This window comes from Rana temporaria, chromosome 7, assembly GCF_905171775.1.
Source record: "Rana temporaria chromosome 7, aRanTem1.1, whole genome shotgun sequence".
NCBI classification, from domain to species: domain Eukaryota; kingdom Metazoa; phylum Chordata; class Amphibia; order Anura; family Ranidae; genus Rana; species Rana temporaria.
In genome coordinates this window covers 169,634,796-169,652,923 of record NC_053495.1, presented here as the reverse complement: position 1 = coordinate 169,652,923, position 18,128 = coordinate 169,634,796, and the positions used below count along the sequence as shown (strand labels likewise).

Sequence of the window (18,128 nt, the reverse complement as noted above, 5' to 3'; positions counted from 1 at the left end):
GCTGAACCAGAAGAGGGAACCATGGCCTGTTCGGCCAGTATGGAGCCACCATTGTAATTTCTACTTCTTCCGCTAGAAGTCTCTTCAGGAATTTCAGAATTATTGGGATCGGGGGAAAGGCGTACGCCCTCTGAAACCACCACCGATCCGTTAGGGCATCTGTCCCGATTGCCTGGCTGTACTAACCCCTCGTGTAGAATTTCTTCAATTTGGCATTGTTCGGGGAAGCAAAGAGATCCACTTGGGGATTGACTCCCAGGGACAAGATCCAACGGAAGGACTGATCATGGAGAGACCATTCGTTGACGTCCACCTGAGTTCGTGACAGGAAATCCGCTTGGGAGTTCTGAATGCCTGGAATGAAAACAGCCGTCAGGTTGACCGGGTTCATTTGGGCCCATTTCATAATGGGTTCGACTTCCTGAAGAAGGGAAGAGCTCCGAGTCCCGCCTTGTCTCTTGACATATGATACTGCTGTGGTGTTGTCCATCCTTAGTATTACTGACTTTCCCTTCAGAAGTTGTGAAAAGGACTGTAGGGCACACCAGGCCGCTCGAAGCTCCAGGGTGTTCGAGCCTGGATTGTGGAGGCGAGCGTCCCACCTGCCTTGCGCCATGCTTGTGCCGCACAGGGCCCCCCAACCGGAGCCACTGGCATCTGTCGTCACTGTGACCCAAGAAACTGGAGCGATAGAGTGACAATTCAGCAGATTCTTCGGTTGAAGCCACCAGAAGAGGCTGCCCCTCATTGACGTTGAAATGTGGATCCGTTGACTCATGCTCCCTGACTTCCACTGCCTGAGAAAGCCCGATTGGAAGGGACGTAGCCTCCATAGCGCCCATTTCACCATTGGTGTTGTGGATACCATTGTCCCAATGATCTTCAAGCATTGATGAGCTCTTAGATGGCGAGTACTCAAGGCCCGGGAAATCCTCTCCTGAATTACCGGAATCTTCTCTACTGGTAGAGAGATGGTCTTCCTTACCGTGTCGAATTGAGCCCCTAGATAGGTTAGACACTGAGTTGGCTCTAGATGGCTTTTTGCCAGGTTCAGGAGCCACCCGAATTCGGACAGGGTCGAGATGACCTGATCCCTCTGTGCCAAGAGAAGAGTTTTGTCTTGGGACAGGACCAGGAGGTCGTCCAGATAATGATACAAACGAATCTTCTTCAGCCTGATGAGAGCTACCAGTGCCAAAAGAACTTTGGTGAAGACCCGTGGGGATGTTGTTAGGCCGAAGGGTAGGCACACGAACTGAAGGTGTTCCTGGTTGACATAGAACCTGAGGTACTTGTGCAGCTCTGCTGCTACTGGGACGTGGAAATAGGCATCCTTTAGGTCCACGGAAATCATCCAGTCGCCCGGCTGTATTGCTTGTTGGATGGTTGATAGAGTTTCCATTTTGAACTTTTTGTGTGTTATAAATTTGTTCAAATATGTCAAGTCTATGACTGGGCGCCAGGTACCGTTCTTCTTCTGCACTAAGAAGAGAGGGGAGTACACCCCAAGAAACTGTTCGTCTTTTGGGACGTGTACCACCGCCCCTTTGAATCTTCAGGAGGTGAATGTAGTCTAGAAGGACCTGTCTCTGCTCCAGCGACCCTGGGAGAAGGGTGGAGATGAACTTTGGACAGGGAGGACTGGAAAAGGACCATGTGTGTCCTGAGGTCACGGTCATGATGACCCAAATGTCCTTGATTGAGGCCGCCCAGACGTGCCGATAAAGGAGTAGACAAGCTCCAACACGATCCGCTTGGGCGGGCGTTGTCTCAAAAAGATTTCCCCTTGTCGCGTCCAGTTGACGCTTGAGTAGTTGGAGTAGGTTTGCGGTAGGAGCCTCTACCTCTGCTCCAATTCCTTCTGTAGTTTCCGCCAGGTCTGTAAGAGCGAGCTTCCCTAGCGCGGTCCGGGCTGTATCGCCGAAATTGAGGTATTTTTCTTCCTGTTTGGCGCTTGTCCTGAGGAAGGAAACCAGACTTGCCACCCGTGGCTTTGGAGATGGCATCATCCAGCTTGTTGCCAAACAGGGTTGACCCTTCGAAGGGAATCTTGCACCAGTTCTGCTTCGATGATGGGTCAGCAACCCAGGGGCGTAGCCAGAGGGCCCGTTTCGCTGTCACAGAAGAAAGCATAATCCTAGCTAATAGGCGGATTAAGTCAACGGAGGCTTCACCCAGGAATGCGACCGCCAGTTTTAGCTCTGCAGTGGCTGAGTTCTTGGCTAGTTCTTCAGAGACGCCTTTGAGGAAAGAATCAACGTTTTCCGTCCAGGCTTCCATGGCCTTTGATAACGCCGCTAAGGCTAGAGCCGGTTTGCACGCTGTGCCCGCTAGGCCATAAATTCTTCTAAGGTCCTGGTCCATTCTTCTGTCCAGGCCATCCTTGAAAGAGACGGAGTCAGCAATAGGTAGTGTGACGTGTTTAGCTAGTCTCGTTACTGCCGCATCTACTAGAGAAACATTCTCCAAATGTTTGACCTCTTCCTGTTTGAAGGGATAGAGCCTTGAGGCTTTGTTAGCCATGGAAGATTTTTTGTCCACCTTACTCCATTCCTCTTCAAAGATACCCTTCAGTTCAGTCAGGAACGGGAACGTAGGGCGTTCTTTCCCCAAGCGCTTAAAATATTTTTTCTGCTTGGCTGGAGAAGCGGGTTGTTCCTCCCATAAGAGAGCCTCCTTAATCGCTTTGACGAGTGGCGTCACCTGCGCGAAGTCAAATTCTAAGCCTTCTTCGTCACTCTCTAGGTCACCCTCAGGAAAAGCCGGAGTGGAGGCTTGAGGCCGGGAAGGACCTGGATCCTCGAGGATCTCCAAGTTTGGAGAAACAGACCCGTCAGTGTTGGTCTGAATCTGCGTGTGGGGCATATTCTCTCTTAGAGTTCGTTGAACCACACGTTCCACCAGAGACTCGATACGATGACCTTCAGTCTCTTTTTCCCTGACCGCATGGGCGTAGCATCGGTCGCACAATGACTTGCCCTCAGGGACACGAGTGTCACATCCCCAGCAGGCTCTGCGATCAGAGCGACTATCATGGCGGTGGGAGCGGTGTCTTGAGGAGGAATGTGAGCTTCTCCTCCGGTGGGAAGAAGTAGATGGAGATCTACGCTTGGACCTCGACTTTGAAGAAGAAGAAGTGCGTTGCGGTCTGGCAAGGTCTTCCGGTTCTGGATTGGAAGGGCTAAATAAAAAACATTTAGGGAGGAAACTGTCAACACACATGAAAATGTGACTAGCAGCCCCTAACCCGAACCCTTTCCCGCACATACCTTGTGCGTGAGGGCTGGCCGCCTGTAGACGGTGATTGGTCCATAATTCCCGGACCTGCGTGTAAAGGGTGACGCTAATTCGGAACCAAAAAGGAACCTATGGTGCCGAACAATACAAAAGAACATGAGTATACTGCCCCTTTAAGAGTAAGAAATTTCTTATTTCATCTGTGTGTTTTTTTTTTTTTTTTTTAAATAAATAAATAAATAGAACCAATTCAAAATGCATACAAATAAATTAAATTTAGAATTTAAAAGAAAAGAATTAAATGACAATCAATTGGAATAGACAATGTAATGTAGTAAGTACACAGCAAGGCAATGGTAAAATCAATTTAGCCAGAAGCAAAAGGATTTCTTACTGACCTGACAGCTTTAGCAGAGTAGCACAGACGGTCAATCAGCTGCTCGCCTGTAGGGAAACCCAAAGTACACAGGTCAGCAGCTGATTTTAAAAGGCCTGCCGGTGACGTCACACGTCGTCCACGTACGCGCCTGCGCAGTGGACCGCGAACCCACGGCACCTGCGCGGCTGCCGCGGGAACCGACGGACTGCGCATGCGCGACCAAGCCTCGCTCCGGGAGTGGGTACAGCGCATGCCCGGGGGTCAGGCGATGGGGAACTAGGAAGCCACAGGCGTGCTGGAACGCAGAAGCGTTCCAGCCGCCACATACAAACGAAAGACAACATGTATAAACAAATAGGCGACTGCCATGGAGGTAAAAGTAAAGATGGACCTTGCCAGCCGAATCCTGTCTTCAGCACACGCCACAGCACATAACCAGATATGCTGGGCAAGCTCTCCACCCGCCCATGGCTGGGATCCGAGCTGCACCGCTTTAAAGTGTGCTCTTTTCATTCCTTGAAATATGACCTTGATCCATGGAGGAGGAAAAAAAAGGAACACTGAGACTATTGGTGAGTTAACTTTTATGGGTATGGGGTCCTATCACATTGGAGAGGAGGCGGGATTAACCCACACGTAGGCTGCCATGGAGTCAGTCAGGAAATAAAAAATTCTTCCCGACCACCGTGCTTTACATCCAATCAAAATTTTTTCACCACATGTGTTATAAGTGCTCACTCACCAACCATAACTAGCAATAAAAATCAAACCAGCCTGGTAGATACAATCCAATGGATGGGATGGATGGAGTGGATGGGATGGATGAAGTGGATGGGATTGATGGATGGGATGGATTCAATACTTCTTAAACCCCAATTCGATTTCTCTCTCAATATTGACATAAACCAAAAACCCAAAGATATAATATCCTCATAGTGCAGCATCTTTTACTTAACATGGAAAATCTTAAAACAAAACGTATTGCACTCACACATTCCCGAGAGGCACCTCCACAAGCAGCTCTCACAAAATACCCTCGCAAATGGCGCTCGCAGTTGCCGAGGCGGTGTGCTTTTCAAAGACCCGAAAGTTAACTGGGGGCAAAACCGTACTGAGTGAGTGCTGCTTGTGAAGGTGCCTCTCAGGTACCTTGAATATGTGAGTGCAATATTTAGCACTTGCATTAGCAAGTCACTTCTGACAAGTTTTCCTGACACCAAGAGAAAAATGGTGACAGGGGAGGGCACAGTCTGTGATTGACAGCCTCAGCTCTGTTACTGTGTGCTGTGTGAAGGGGATGTGTCGCTTCCCTCCAATGAGCTCTCAGAGTTTTCCTCACTGATGTAATTTCAGCTCCCCGCCCCCTGCTTTTCCAAGCTGAGAGATTCTGTGTAAATTCTGCACTTTGAACAGACGTAGAGAAGAGAAGACCGCTGATAAACAGGTACAACTTACTGTCTGTAGGAGGATTTTTTTCTTCTCTGTGTATTACTTCACTGGGTATACTGTATGTAAGGCTTTACAACCACTTTAAGCAATTACCTCAAAATTAATGAGTGTCGGAGTTATACACACTTTTTGCCATAGAACCTTCCTGTACTATCTTCCAGGACAAAGTCTTTCTCAGACCAACTCTTGAATGTTGTCCTAAACTAGTATCTGATTCCCTTCTGGATATAGGGTGGACTTTACCGGCTGGACTTTGTTCATCTTGCCTCAATATACCTGCAGAGAATTGCTTTATTTAGGAAGACAGAAAGACTTCTGGCTGTTCCTGCATATGCAAACAAGGGTGAACCAATTGTCTACATCATGGGTCTTCAAACTACGGCAGTCCAGTTGTTCAGGAACTACAATTCCCATCATGCCTCGTCATGTCTGTGAATGTCAGTGTGTTACAATGCCTCATGGGATGTGTAGTTCCACCACAGCTGGAGGGCCATAGTTTGAGGATTCCTGGTCTACATAATGGTATCCTCATGGATTGTATAAAACATTCTCGACTGCTACAGGACTAGTGGCGTCCATCCCCCTGAGCCTGTTTTTCTGCATTCTACTAGGTGTATAGCTACTTCTTGGGCCCCTCTTGCTGAATTTCCAGCAAAAAGTAAATGCCTTGTACACACGATCGGAATTTCCTATGAAAAAAGTCAGACGGAATTTTTTTTTTTTTTTCAAATAACATTTTTATTAGACACAGGATAACCCCGTATAACAAGACGGAATTTTTTCATCGCATATTCCAACCATGTGTGGGCCTCATCCGACTTTTTTCCGTCGGAGTTTAGAAATAGAACATGTTTTATTTTTTCCGATCGTCTGTGTGGAACTCCGAAGGAGAAAAAAAAACACGCATGCTCAGAATCAAGTCGACGCTTGCTCGGAAGCATTAAACTACATTTTTCTAGGCTCGTCGTAGTGTTTTACGTCACCGCGTTTTGGACGGTCAGAATCCTCTTCGCCGCTCAGCCTGGCCGTTGATTGGCTAGAGCGGATGGATTGAAGGCAGCGCAGCCATTGGCTGGCGCTGCTGTCAATCACATCCAATGACGTGGCGCGCCGAGGAGCGGGGGCCGAGTGATACGGCGAGCGGCTATGGCCGCGTGTTGTATCACGGGAGCGTGCTTGCAAGGACTCCACACTATGCGAGAGAGCTTGCATGAATGTGTGGAGTTCTTGCGGGAGGACCAGAGACAGCTGCCGAGGGACTCCAGAAGACCAGGATCGGGGCCACTCTGTGCAAAACGAGCTGCACAGTGGAGGTAAGTATAACATGTTTGTTATTTAAAAAAAAAAAAAATCCTTTACAAACCCTTTAACCACTTATACTTATTCTGCACATATACGTCGGCAGAATGACACGGCTGGGCACAAGCACGTACATGTACGTCCTCTTTAAGTGCCCAGCCGTGGGTCGCAGGCGCGCGCCCACGACCCAGTCCGAAGCTCTGTGACCCGATCACCGATGGAGTCTCGCGATCAGTCCCCGGAGCTGAAGAACGCAGCTTCCCTGTTCTTCACTGTGGCGCTGTCATTGATCGTGTGTTCCCTGATATAGGGAAGCACGCTCAATGATGTCACACGTCCAGTCCCCCCCTACAGTTAGAAACACATATGAGATCACACAACCCCTTCAGCGCCACCTAGTGGTTAACTCCCAAACTGCAATTGTCATTTTCACAGTAAACAATGCATTTTCATAGCATTTGTTGCTGTGAAAATGACAATTGTCCCAAAAATTTGTCAAAATTGTCCGATGTGTCCGCCACAATGTCGCGGTCACGAAAAAAATTGCTGATCGCTGCCAAACGCTGATTTTCTTTACCAAAAATAGGTACAAGAATACGTATCGGCCTAAACTGAGGAAAAAAACGTTTTTTTTTATATATTTTTGGGGGATATTTATTATAGCAAAAAGGAAAAAATATTGAATTTTTTTCAAAATTGTCGCTCTATTTTTGTTTATAGCGCAAAAAAATAAAAACCGCAGAGGTGATCAAATACCACCAAAAGAAAGCTCTATTTGTGGGAAAAAAAGGACGCCAATTTTGTTTGGGATCCACGTCGCACGACCGCGCAATTGTCAGTTAAATCGGCGCAGTGCCGAATCGCAAAAACTGGCCAGGTCCTTTACCTGCATTTTGGTCCGGGTCTTAAGTGGTTAAGTTAACCAGAGATGACGATCACTGTAGAATCATTTTTTAGAGATAATGGATCTCTAATTCCTCCAGCTCTGGTGGATGTCAGTGACTCCAGCATACAGGCATGCAATGAGTAATCAGAATGTGACCCGTAGTAAACTTTTGTGATGTAGGATCTTCATAAAGAGGAACACAGACTAGACACATGAACATGTGCCCCAGCGCTGTAACACTTCACATCACACAGATCAGTTCTATGTCAGCACAGATCCTCTGCCATCCCTACAGCTGACAGCCAAAGCAAGCTACAAGCAGCTGAGATTGACCTACCCAGAATTCCACAGCCAGTGAAAGGAGAAGCTCTAATGGAGACAATTTAAAGGGGCAATACTGTGAGTACAAAGACTGGTGAGAAATCCATTCTCTCTCTTTCAGGCTCCATTCACACTAATGCTTTTTTTGATGCATTTTGCAGAAATGCAGGGAAAATTTTTAACATGGTTTCCTAAGGGACATGTTCACATCAATGCTTTTTTGTGCCTCTGCGTTTTTGGAAAGGGTCAGGGACTTTTTTTCCTGCAAAAAGCAGCGTTTGGAAGTAATATAATTCAATGGACCCGCATCCAAAACGCAAGTACCGCGTTTTTACAGCGATTTTGCAGCGATTTGCGTGGTTTTTTTAAACCTGTTTATAGCTGGTTGTTAACCACTTCTCTACTTGGGTGTTTTTCAGATTTGGTGTTTACAAGACTAAAACAGTTTTTTTTGCTAGAAAATTACTTAAAACCCACAAACATTATATACTTATTTTTTTCTAATACCCTAGAGAATAAAATGGCGATCATTGCAATACTTTTTGTCACACCGTATTTGCGCAGCGGTCCTACAAGCGCACTTTTTTTGGAAAAAAAAACACTTTTTTGAATTAAAAAATAAGACAGCAATAAATTTGGCCCAATTTTTTTATATATTGTGAAAGATAATGTTACGCCGAGTAAAATGGTACCCAACATGTCACGCTTACAAATTGCGCCCGCTCGTGGCATGGCGTCAAACTTTTACCCTTAAAAATCTCGATAGGCGACGTTTAAAAAATTCTATAGGTTGCATTTTTTGAGTTACAGAGTAGGTCTAGGGCTAGAATTATTGCTCTCGCTCTAACGATCGCGGCGATACCTCACTTGTGTCGTTTGAACACCGTTTTCATATGCGGGCGCTACTCGCGTATGCGTTCGCTTCTGCGCACGAGCTCGTTGGGACGGGGCACTTTAAAATTTATTTTTTATTTTTTCCTATTTAGTTTTATTTATTTTATTATTTTTTACACTGGGAAAAAAAAAAAAAAAAAAGATCACTTTTATTCCTATTATAAGGAATGTAAACATCCCTTGTAATAGAAAAAAGCATGACAGGTCCTCTTAAATATGAGATCTGGGGTCAAAAAGACCTCAGATCTCATATTTAGACTAAAATGCAAAAAAAAAAAAAAAAAAATATTGAAACTGTAATTTTTTCAAATGACAAAAAAAAAAAATGTTTCTTTAAGAGGCTGGGCGGGACTGACGTTTTGACGTCACTTCCGCCCAGCAGAGCTATGGGGACGGGCGAAGGAGATTTTTCCTTCAGTCTCGTCCCCAGTCAGCAGCCGAACGCACCCGATCTCCTCCGCCGCTACCGACGGCTCCGGTAAGCGGCGGAGGGCGCGGGAGAGCGGCGGGAGGGGGGGGGCCCTCTCCCGCCGCCGATAACGGCGATCTTGCGGCGAAGACCGCCGTTATCGTGTACCGAACCGCTGACACTAAAGATGGATACCTCGGTTGTGGCAGCAGCTGCTGCCGTTACCGAGATATCCATCTTTAAAGTTAGGCCGTATAAAGACGTACAGCGGTTTGGAAGTGGTTGAAGGAAATGTAAAAAAATAAAAATTGATGGCTAAAAAAAAAAAAATGCAAAATGCGAATCGCGGTAAAAATGCACGTCAAAAAACGCAGCAAGCACCGCAAAAAGCACTGCAAAAACGCTCAAAAGCAACGTTCTCCGGAGGTAAGTAAACTGGATGAGATGAGGAAGAGTGACTGTGTTACTGGCGTGTCGAACACGTAGACCGAAGCTGTGCCTGAGGCTACCCCCGTTAATGTGGTCTCCATGGCGTGCTGTTCCCTGTGAGGGCCCTACACAGGTCTCCCGCGGCTGCGGTCGAGACCTGCCTGCCCGCTTTCCGGATTGGTCTACCGTCCCGTCCAAGACGTCCAAGTACCTGCCTGCGAAGGAGTACAATTCTTTCGAACTGGACTCCATCTCGGGATGACGGAGAAATGGAACATTGGTTCGAGCCAGTTTTCCCGGAGTCCCAAGGCTATGGGGGATTTCGGGCCTTCCGAACAAGAAGAAGCGCTCAGGCCAGAGCGCACTGAGCGTGCACAGCACTTCAAACCCAAACGTTCCGCAGCTGACCTGGGGAGTCCATTCCTGCTTCTACCACTGTCACCAACCCCATACCCGCCATAGTGCCTGTGCTCAGACGGGCGCCTGACTCTATTATGCTGCCGGGACTCGGAGACCCTTGTGTGTTGCCCAAATTGGCCCGTCTCCAGTGGGTCGTGATGCGCAGAGTTGCTGCTACTTATGGTTGGGAGTACCCATATGTGCCTCCAGCTCTTCTCCGGCAGATTGACCAGGAGAGAGAGAGGTGGTACCGAGATGCTATCTGGGAATGGCTGAATGTCCCAGAGAAGGAGCGTGGCCGCTACATTTTTTGTGACCGTGTGGTTTTGACATGTCCAGGAAGAGATGATCAGGTCTTTTCTGTGACCTCCACAAATGCAAGAGGTGACATTGTTTCACTACCTGACCCCCGCTTTTACAGATAGGCCCCATGCCTATGGTTTCAAGTTTGCTGCTTTTGAAGAAGACCTGGTCAAGGGCCCTTGCCCCTATTCAAGTTTGTTTTTGTTTAACCCACCGGATCCACATTTTGGTGCATCTGCTTCGGGCTGGGTTTGTTTCAGTTATTTAGAATAGGGTCTTGCCGGTTTCTTTGCAGCATCAAGAAGAAGTTCAGCGAAAGAGATGCCATGTTCTATATTTCTTTCCTTTTGCTGTGTATTTTGAACTAACTATGGACTGCCGTGTAGTACCAGCGCACTGACCACTAGGGGCAGTGTTCTGCAACTTTTTTTTTTTCCACTACTGACAGAGATTACTGTATATATGTACATTGTTCTTTTTTTCGTGCAATTGAGGAAGAAGAGGGAGATGTCCAGCACTTATTAATAACTCTCTGGGAGGAAGGGAGATTTCACACTCGGGCCCTAGGGTGCAGTTTCAACTCTGATCTTAGAGATTGTATATAGGAGAGTATATATATATTTTTGCTGTGTGTATGTTCTTTATTTTTCTTGCAGGTGGCTGACTATCAACGCTGTTGGAGACTGGGGCAGATTAGATAGATAGGGATGTGTAATGTCATGGTTCTTATTATAGTGTTGTATAGTACCATAGTTCTTCTTGTAGTATTCAATGAAGCTAATATTTTCTATCTCAAAGTTATGCATTAATTTTTCTTACTTTTCTATTGCTGTCACGCAGATCAGGCTGATAGTAGAAGAATTGTAGAGTACAGGAACAATTGAAATGTTTAGCAATCAACAACAGTGTATGTATTATAGCAAGCTCATTTCTGGATCATGTTACCTGCGTGACAGGTTTAACCAGCGCCATTATTTTGCTAAAAGCTGAACAAGTATTATCTTGCCTTGATGTTTGTGTCATAGGAACTCGGTCTGTAAATGGCTCAGCCCATGTAGAATGTACAGACCAACCATTGTATAGAGCAGGTGTCTCCCAACTACGGCCCGCCGTTCAATTCTGGCCTGCTACAAGATTTTATCTGGCCCTCTGATGTAAGGGGACTCTCAAGTAAAGGGGGACTTTGATGGGGACCCTCATGTAAGGGGGATTCTGATGAGGGCTCTCATGTAAGAGGGATTCTGATGGGGACTCTCTTGTAATAGGGAATTTTGATGAGGGCTCTCATGTAAGGGGGGACTCTGATGAGGGCTCCTATGTAGGGGGAGACCTTGATGGGGACTCTCATGTAATTGGGGATTCTTCTGATAGGGACTCGCATGTAAGGGAAGATTCTGATGGGAACTCTCATATAAGGGAGGAGTTTAATGGGGACTCTTAATTAAAGGGGACTCTGATGGGAACTATCATGTAAGTGGGGATGCTGATGGGGACTCTCTTGTAAGGGGAATTTTGATGAGGGCTCTCATGTAAGGGTGGGCTCTGATGAGGGCTTCCATGTAGGAGAAGACCTTGATGGGGACTCTCATGTAATTGGGGACTCTGATGGGGACTCTGATATAAGACCCCTTTAACACTGAGGAGTTTTTCAGGCGGTACAGCGCTAAAAATTGCGCTGCTATACCGCCTGAAAAACTCCTGCCCAGCAACCTCAATGTGAAAGCCGGAGGGCTTTCACACTGAGGCGATGCGCTGGCAGGAGAGAAAAAAATCTCCTGTCAGCAGCATCTTTGGAGCGGTGAGAGGAGCGGTGTGTATACCGCTCCTTCCCATTGAAAACAATGGGAAACTGCGGCAATACCACCCGCAATGCGCCTCTGCAGAGGCACATTGCGGGCGGTATTAACCCTTTATCAGCCGCTAGCAGGGGTTAATACCGCACCGCTAGCGGCCTGAATCCCACGGCAAATCCAGCAGTATAGCGCCGCTATTTTTAGCGCCGCTATACCGCCACCGCAGCTCCCGCCCCAGTGTGAAAGGGGCCTAAGGGGGGATTCTGGTGGGGACTGTCATGTAAGGGAAGATTCTGATGGGGAATCTCATGTAAGGGAGGACTCTGATTGGGACTCTCATATACAGGGGGACTCTGATTGGGGACTCTCATATACAGGGGGACTCTCGTGTATTGAAGATTCTGAAGGGGGCTCTCATGCAAGGGGGGATTTTAATGAGGACTCTCAATTAAGGGGAACTCTATCATATAAGTGGGGATTCTGATAGGGACTCCCATATGATAGAAGATTCTGATGGGGACTCTCAATTAGGAGGGACTCTGATGGGGACTATCATGTAAGTGGGAATGCTAATAAATTGTAACTCTCATGTAAAGGGGGATTCTGTTAAAAGTATGTGTAGCGCTCACCCCCGAAGGAGCCGCTGGTTATAGATTGGGATGGCGTGTTACCTCTGTGAACGTCTATGGTAGATGATGAGAGCCTCAGCAAATGGAATGTCCAAACAGCAGGTGTCTTTTCTTGTGCTTTTATTTTACCCAACACGGTAAACAGTAAAACTTGAGGTAGACAGCAGAAATGTAAGAGGAGGAGAAGTAGCAGATTCAGGCTCAAAAGTATGGAAGCAGTCCTGCTTCCAACGACACTCTACTTTCGTCGCCACTCCAGCCGGAGTGGGTATAGTGTACCTGGACAGGCCTCTCACACCGACCTGGCAGCCAGGGTATCACTCGGAACCTTGAGGGAAAACAAGTTTCTGCCACAGACCCTTCCCTAGAACGTGGATCATGGAAGAAAATCCTCCTCAGTAGTACGTATGCCTGAACCTCCCTCAGGTAATTCTCAATTGGGTCACCGACTGACAGGTGGCTGACATCCAACCTTTCAGTGTCCGGTTACCGTGATCCCCGATGCATTGTCGAGGCCCTATTGGATTGCCAGCCTCTCTTGGCTCTCCTCAGGCTGACTCCCCACCGAACATCTATCTCGCTTGGGATCTTTCCTCAGAATTTGGGGACCTAGTCGATTACTGGGGCCCCGCCATAGCTTCAATGCTCCGGGCCAACATGGTCCAGGAACAGAACACAGCGTGACACGGGCACCCCGGCCTGGTAGGCCATATCGCCGGGGGCCGTGATGTGTGGTCACCCTGAAGGTGGGCGCCACACCAGGAACAAGACCCCGCCTAATGGCGTCTGCTCCAGAAGTACCCTCTCCCAGCATGCCCCGCGAGGGAAAACCCCTCCTGATTGGCTGCTGGCAAGAGGCACCCTAGCCTGGACTCCACTGGCGCCCCCTGTCGCTCCGGGGTGGTATAGCACCCCAGCAACAACAGAATGAGCCAACAGTACAGCCCAGTTAAAGCAGAGGCCCAATTTGAACAAATCAACTGGATGAGAGCTAACTTAGGGCCCTTTCACACTGGTGCGTTTTTCCCGCGTTTTTGCCACGTTTTCGCGGTAAAAATAGCGCTATTAAACCGCCCATAAAACGCTTCCCATGCCCCCTCCATTGAAATGAATTAAAAACCGCTGTAAAAACGCGGTAAAAACGGAGCGTTAGGCTGCTTTCACATTGAGGCGTGCAGCCGCGGTGACGGTATAGCCGCGCTATTTTTAGCGCGGCTATACCGTCGTATTTACCGCGATATTCGGGCGCTAGCGGTGAGGTTTTAACCCCCGCTAGCGTTGTGGGCGGTATTACCGCGCTTTCCCATTGATTTCAATGGGAAGGTGCGGTATAGGAGCGGTGAACACACCGCTCCTATACCGCGGTAAAGATGCGGCTAGCAGGACTTTTGGAGCGCTCCTGCTAGCGCACCGCTTCAATGTGAAAGCCTTCGGGCTTTCACATTGAACACTAAAGGGCAGGTTTTTTCATGCGGTATAGCAGCGCTATTTTTAGCGCTGTACCGCATGAAAAACGCCTCAATGTGAAAGGGGCCTTAAAATCGCGGTAAAACACCGCGATTTTACCACGTTTTTACCGCGTTTTTAATTCATTTCAATGGAGAGGGGCATGGGGAGCGTTTTAATAGCGCTATTTTTACTGCAAAAACGCGGCAAAAATGCACCAGTGTGAAAGGGCCCTAACTCTCTCACCCCCCCTTAAATTTAAAATAGCACCGGTACTTGAAAGTACACAGGCGCTACATATGTAAGAAGAACTCTGATTGGGCTCAAGTTTATTTGGATTTTCTTTGTTTTTTTACGTTTTTTCCTGATGATAAAAAAAAAAAAAAAAGTAAAATGTATTCATTCATTCATTTATTTAAATTTGATTAGTTAATTTATCAAACAGATTTTATATTTTGCGCTCCGTAATACGTTGCCGAATATACAATGTGTTGGGAAGTTTGGTATAGAGGAGGGTGACGTTGCCCCTTTAAGGCTGGAACCAGGAAGTCCTGGCAGAGCAGAGTGAGAAGGAGGGACAATGAAAGTATGCTTTGCTCTGGGGACACCCGGCAGGTGGAGGGCCACCGACTGACGTGACAGTAAAGTTCTCTTTTTACGCTATAAATATCAAACTTTACTATGTTAGATCTCTTCAGCTGTCCTCTCTATATAGAACTCATGCATGCTGTTTATATAACATCCTTTGGTTGTATTACATAACCACTGACAGCTGTGATCCTGTGTCCTGCCTATGATGAGTCTAAAAGTTGATTGCTGCATTGCACTAATGGTGGCCATTTCAATCGTTTCTGATTGATCTCTTCCCATAGGAATTATTGATCTGTAGTCGACTACCCATTTGATCAACATGACACGGGGAAAGTGAATATCGATAGTTGAAAGGTACAATCGTAAGTTATCCATCACTTCTCTCTTTTTTTCCATGCGCTTCCATAACCGGATTGATTGATATATGAAATACAGCCAACCAAGGCAACACGATCGATAATTTTCCTTCTTGGTTGATTAGTTTGATTGAATCCGATCTAAACTGAGCCTAAATCGATCAGTAGGGAAAACGTCTATTCAATTGTTTACTGTTTTGTTCGCTTTGATCTATTCACACATCAATACAATAATAACACGGAAGTGTGTATGGCCACCATAAGATTGTACATGGCCACTATCTAAACTGACCAAGTCCCATACATTTGTAGATAGAGAGCTGAGTTTCCAACAATGTTGATGACTTTAACTACATAAGACCCAGACCTTTAGGCAGGTAAAGGACCCGGACAGTTTTTGCGATTCGCACTGCGTCGCTTTAACTGACAATTGCGCGACGTGGCTCCCAAACAAAATTGGCGTCCTTTTTTTCCCCACAAATAGAGCTTTCTTTTGGTGGTATTTGATCACCTCTGCGGTTTTTATTTTTTGCGCTATAAACAAAAATAGAGCGACAATTTTGAAAAAAATGCAATATTTTTTACTTTTTGCTATAATAAATATCCCCCAAAAACATATAAAAACATTTTTTTTCCCTCAGTTTAGGCCGATACGTATTCTTCTACCTATTTTTGGTAACAAAAATCGCAATAAGCGTTTATCGATTGGTTTGCGCAAAATTTATAGCGTTTACAAAATAGGGGATAGTTTTATTGCATTTTTATTATTATTTTTTTTACTACTATCGCGATCAGCGATTTTTTTTTTTCGTGACTGCGACATTATGGCGGACACTTCGGACAATTTCGACACATTTTTGGGACCATTGTCATTTTCACAGCAAAAAATGCATTAAAAATGCATTGTTTACTGTGAAAATGATAATTGCAGTTTAGGAGTTAACCACAAGGGGGCTCTGAAGGGGTTAAGTGTGACCTCATCTGTGTTTCTAACTGTAGGGGTGTGTGGCTGTAGGTGTGACGTCATTGATTGTGGTTCCCTATATTAGGGAACACACGATCGATGACGGCGCCACAGTGAAGAACGGGGAAGCTGTGTTTACACACAGCTCTCCCCGTTCTTCAGCTCCGGGGACCGATCGCAGGACTCCAGCGGCGATCGGGTCCTGCGGCCACGGAGCTTCGGACCGGGTCGCAGGCTCGCGCCCGCACTTAAAGAGGACGTACAGGTACGTGCTTGTGCCCAGCCGTGCCATTCTGCCGACGTATATGTGCAGGAGGCAGTCCTTAAGTGGTTAAACACCTCTCTGATGAATTCCCTCGAAATCGCACCCAAAGTTGCCAAAAGTAGTACAAAATCGGATTTGGGAATCAGTGCAGGCGCTGCGAAGTTGGCATTGCACCGATTAGGGCAGTGCCATTGCTGGCAATAGCCGCCGATTTGTCAAATCGCATGCCAAATCACATGAATGTGAACCTAGGCTTAGCCAGCGTTCACACCTGGCTAAGCTGAACTTGCATGATTTCAAACCCGCATTTTAGTCCAACTTCGGGAGCGATTTCAGAGACATCTGGGTTCATGCACAGATGTCTATTAAAATTGCCCCCGAAGTCACCAAAAGTAGTGCAGGAACTACTTTTGGGAATTGGTGCGACGCCGCACCGATTCGGACAGTGCCGTTGCTGGCAAAAGGCAGTGACTTGAAATGCGATTTGACATGTATAATGGGCCCGATGTGAAACCATGTAGTGCAAGGGCCTGACTGCATACAAATTGAAACTCTTAGGCCCCTTTCACACTGAGGAGTTTTTCAGGCGGTACAGCGCTAAAAATAGCGCCTAAATACCGCCTGAAAAACTCCTGCCCAGCCTTCTCAATGTAAAAGCCCCACACTGTGCAGGGACCGCCCTGTTTTTTCTCTGCTCTCCTTTATGGGGGATCGGATGAACACGGACCGTCTGTCCGTGTTCACCCGATCCGCCAGACGGATGGAAAAGTAGGTTTTTCCTCCATGACACTTTGGGGGATCGGAGCGGGTTGGATGTCAGCGGGCATGTCACCGCTGACATCCGCGGCTCCATAGAGGAGCACGGAGCGCCCGTTCAGGTCCACCTAAAAAACTGGCAGGTGGACCTGAACGGGCTGCCGGTGTGAAAGAGCACTTTCTGAACAAAATGGGGCATTAGTTTAACATGAAAACTCCCGATTCTGTCCCTGGATAAGTTTTGAAAACGTTCCAGTTATATGCATATTCCAGATTTTACCACCATCCTCACCTGTCCTCTCTGGAGTGTTGCATTAACACACATGTATATGTGTTAACATATGTTGTAAATGGGCTGCCAATGCACCAGCAGAGCAGGCATATAAACGTACCTGATCTTTTTTTCCGATGGTGGGGGCAGCTGGGACGTTGCAGTGGCAAAGACGTATTCTGAAGCGCTAATACAGCAGCTGGCTACCATTGTCTATGGCTATATATCCCATGGACCCCCTACTGGGAAATCGGTCCACCCCAAGTAAAATTCTTTATAAAAACACATTCTGTATTAAATGCCCTTCTGTAAATAATACAGTGTAAAGGACATCTTTAGCTCTTTGCTTTCCCTGTGTCTCATAGGAAATGTATCTCTATTGCCTACCTATACCAGTGGTCTCCAAATTGCAGCCCGTTGCTTTCTTTTATCCTGTCCTTTTGGGCGCTTTTCCATTCACTGATACAAAGCATTATTCCTCCCACTGACACCAATAATGAGGCACTTTTTCTTCAACTGACACCAAGGATGGGGCGCAATTCCTTCCACTGACACCAACAGTGGGGCAGTATTCTTCCCACTGATGTAAATAATTATAGCTGGATTCAAATAGACCGCCGCATCTTTGCGGTGGCATAGCGTATCGTATTTACACTACGCCGCCGTAAGTTAGCTAGGCAAGTACTGTATTCACAAAGTACTTGCCTGCTAAGTTACGGCGACGTAGCGTGAATAGGCCGACGTAAGCGCGCCGAATTCAAATGAGGATGTTTACTGCGACGGGCGCACGTACGTTCGTGAATAGGCGTATCTAGTGATTTATATATTCTACACCGAACGCAATGGAAGCGCCACCTAGCGGCCAGCCTAAATATTGCACCCTAAGATACGACGGCGCAAGCCGTCGTATCTTAGATAGGTTTAAGTGTATCTGAGTTTGAGAATACACTTAAACTTAGGTCGGCGCAGATTCCGAGTTAGGTCGGCGTATCTACTGATACGTCGGCCTAACTCTTTATGAATCTAGCTAGTAAACACTATTCCTTCCACTG

General features: G+C 46.9%; 1 protein-coding gene across 4 annotated transcripts in view; it reads left to right on the top strand.

The window, feature by feature from the left end:
• Positions 1-18,128, top strand: part of ACOT11 (acyl-CoA thioesterase 11) — an 88,901-nt gene that overhangs the window by 5,309 nt on the left and 65,464 nt on the right. The window contains exons 1-2 of one of the 4 annotated variants that reach the window (XM_040360419.1): positions 7,474-7,649; positions 14,746-14,826. The gene's annotated coding sequence lies outside the window, so the exon portion shown is untranslated. Of the gene's footprint in view, positions 1-7,473; positions 7,650-14,407; positions 14,515-14,745; positions 14,827-18,128 lie in introns of those variants that run through there. The other 3 variants (XM_040360421.1, XM_040360418.1, XM_040360420.1) reach the window with 3 other exon arrangements.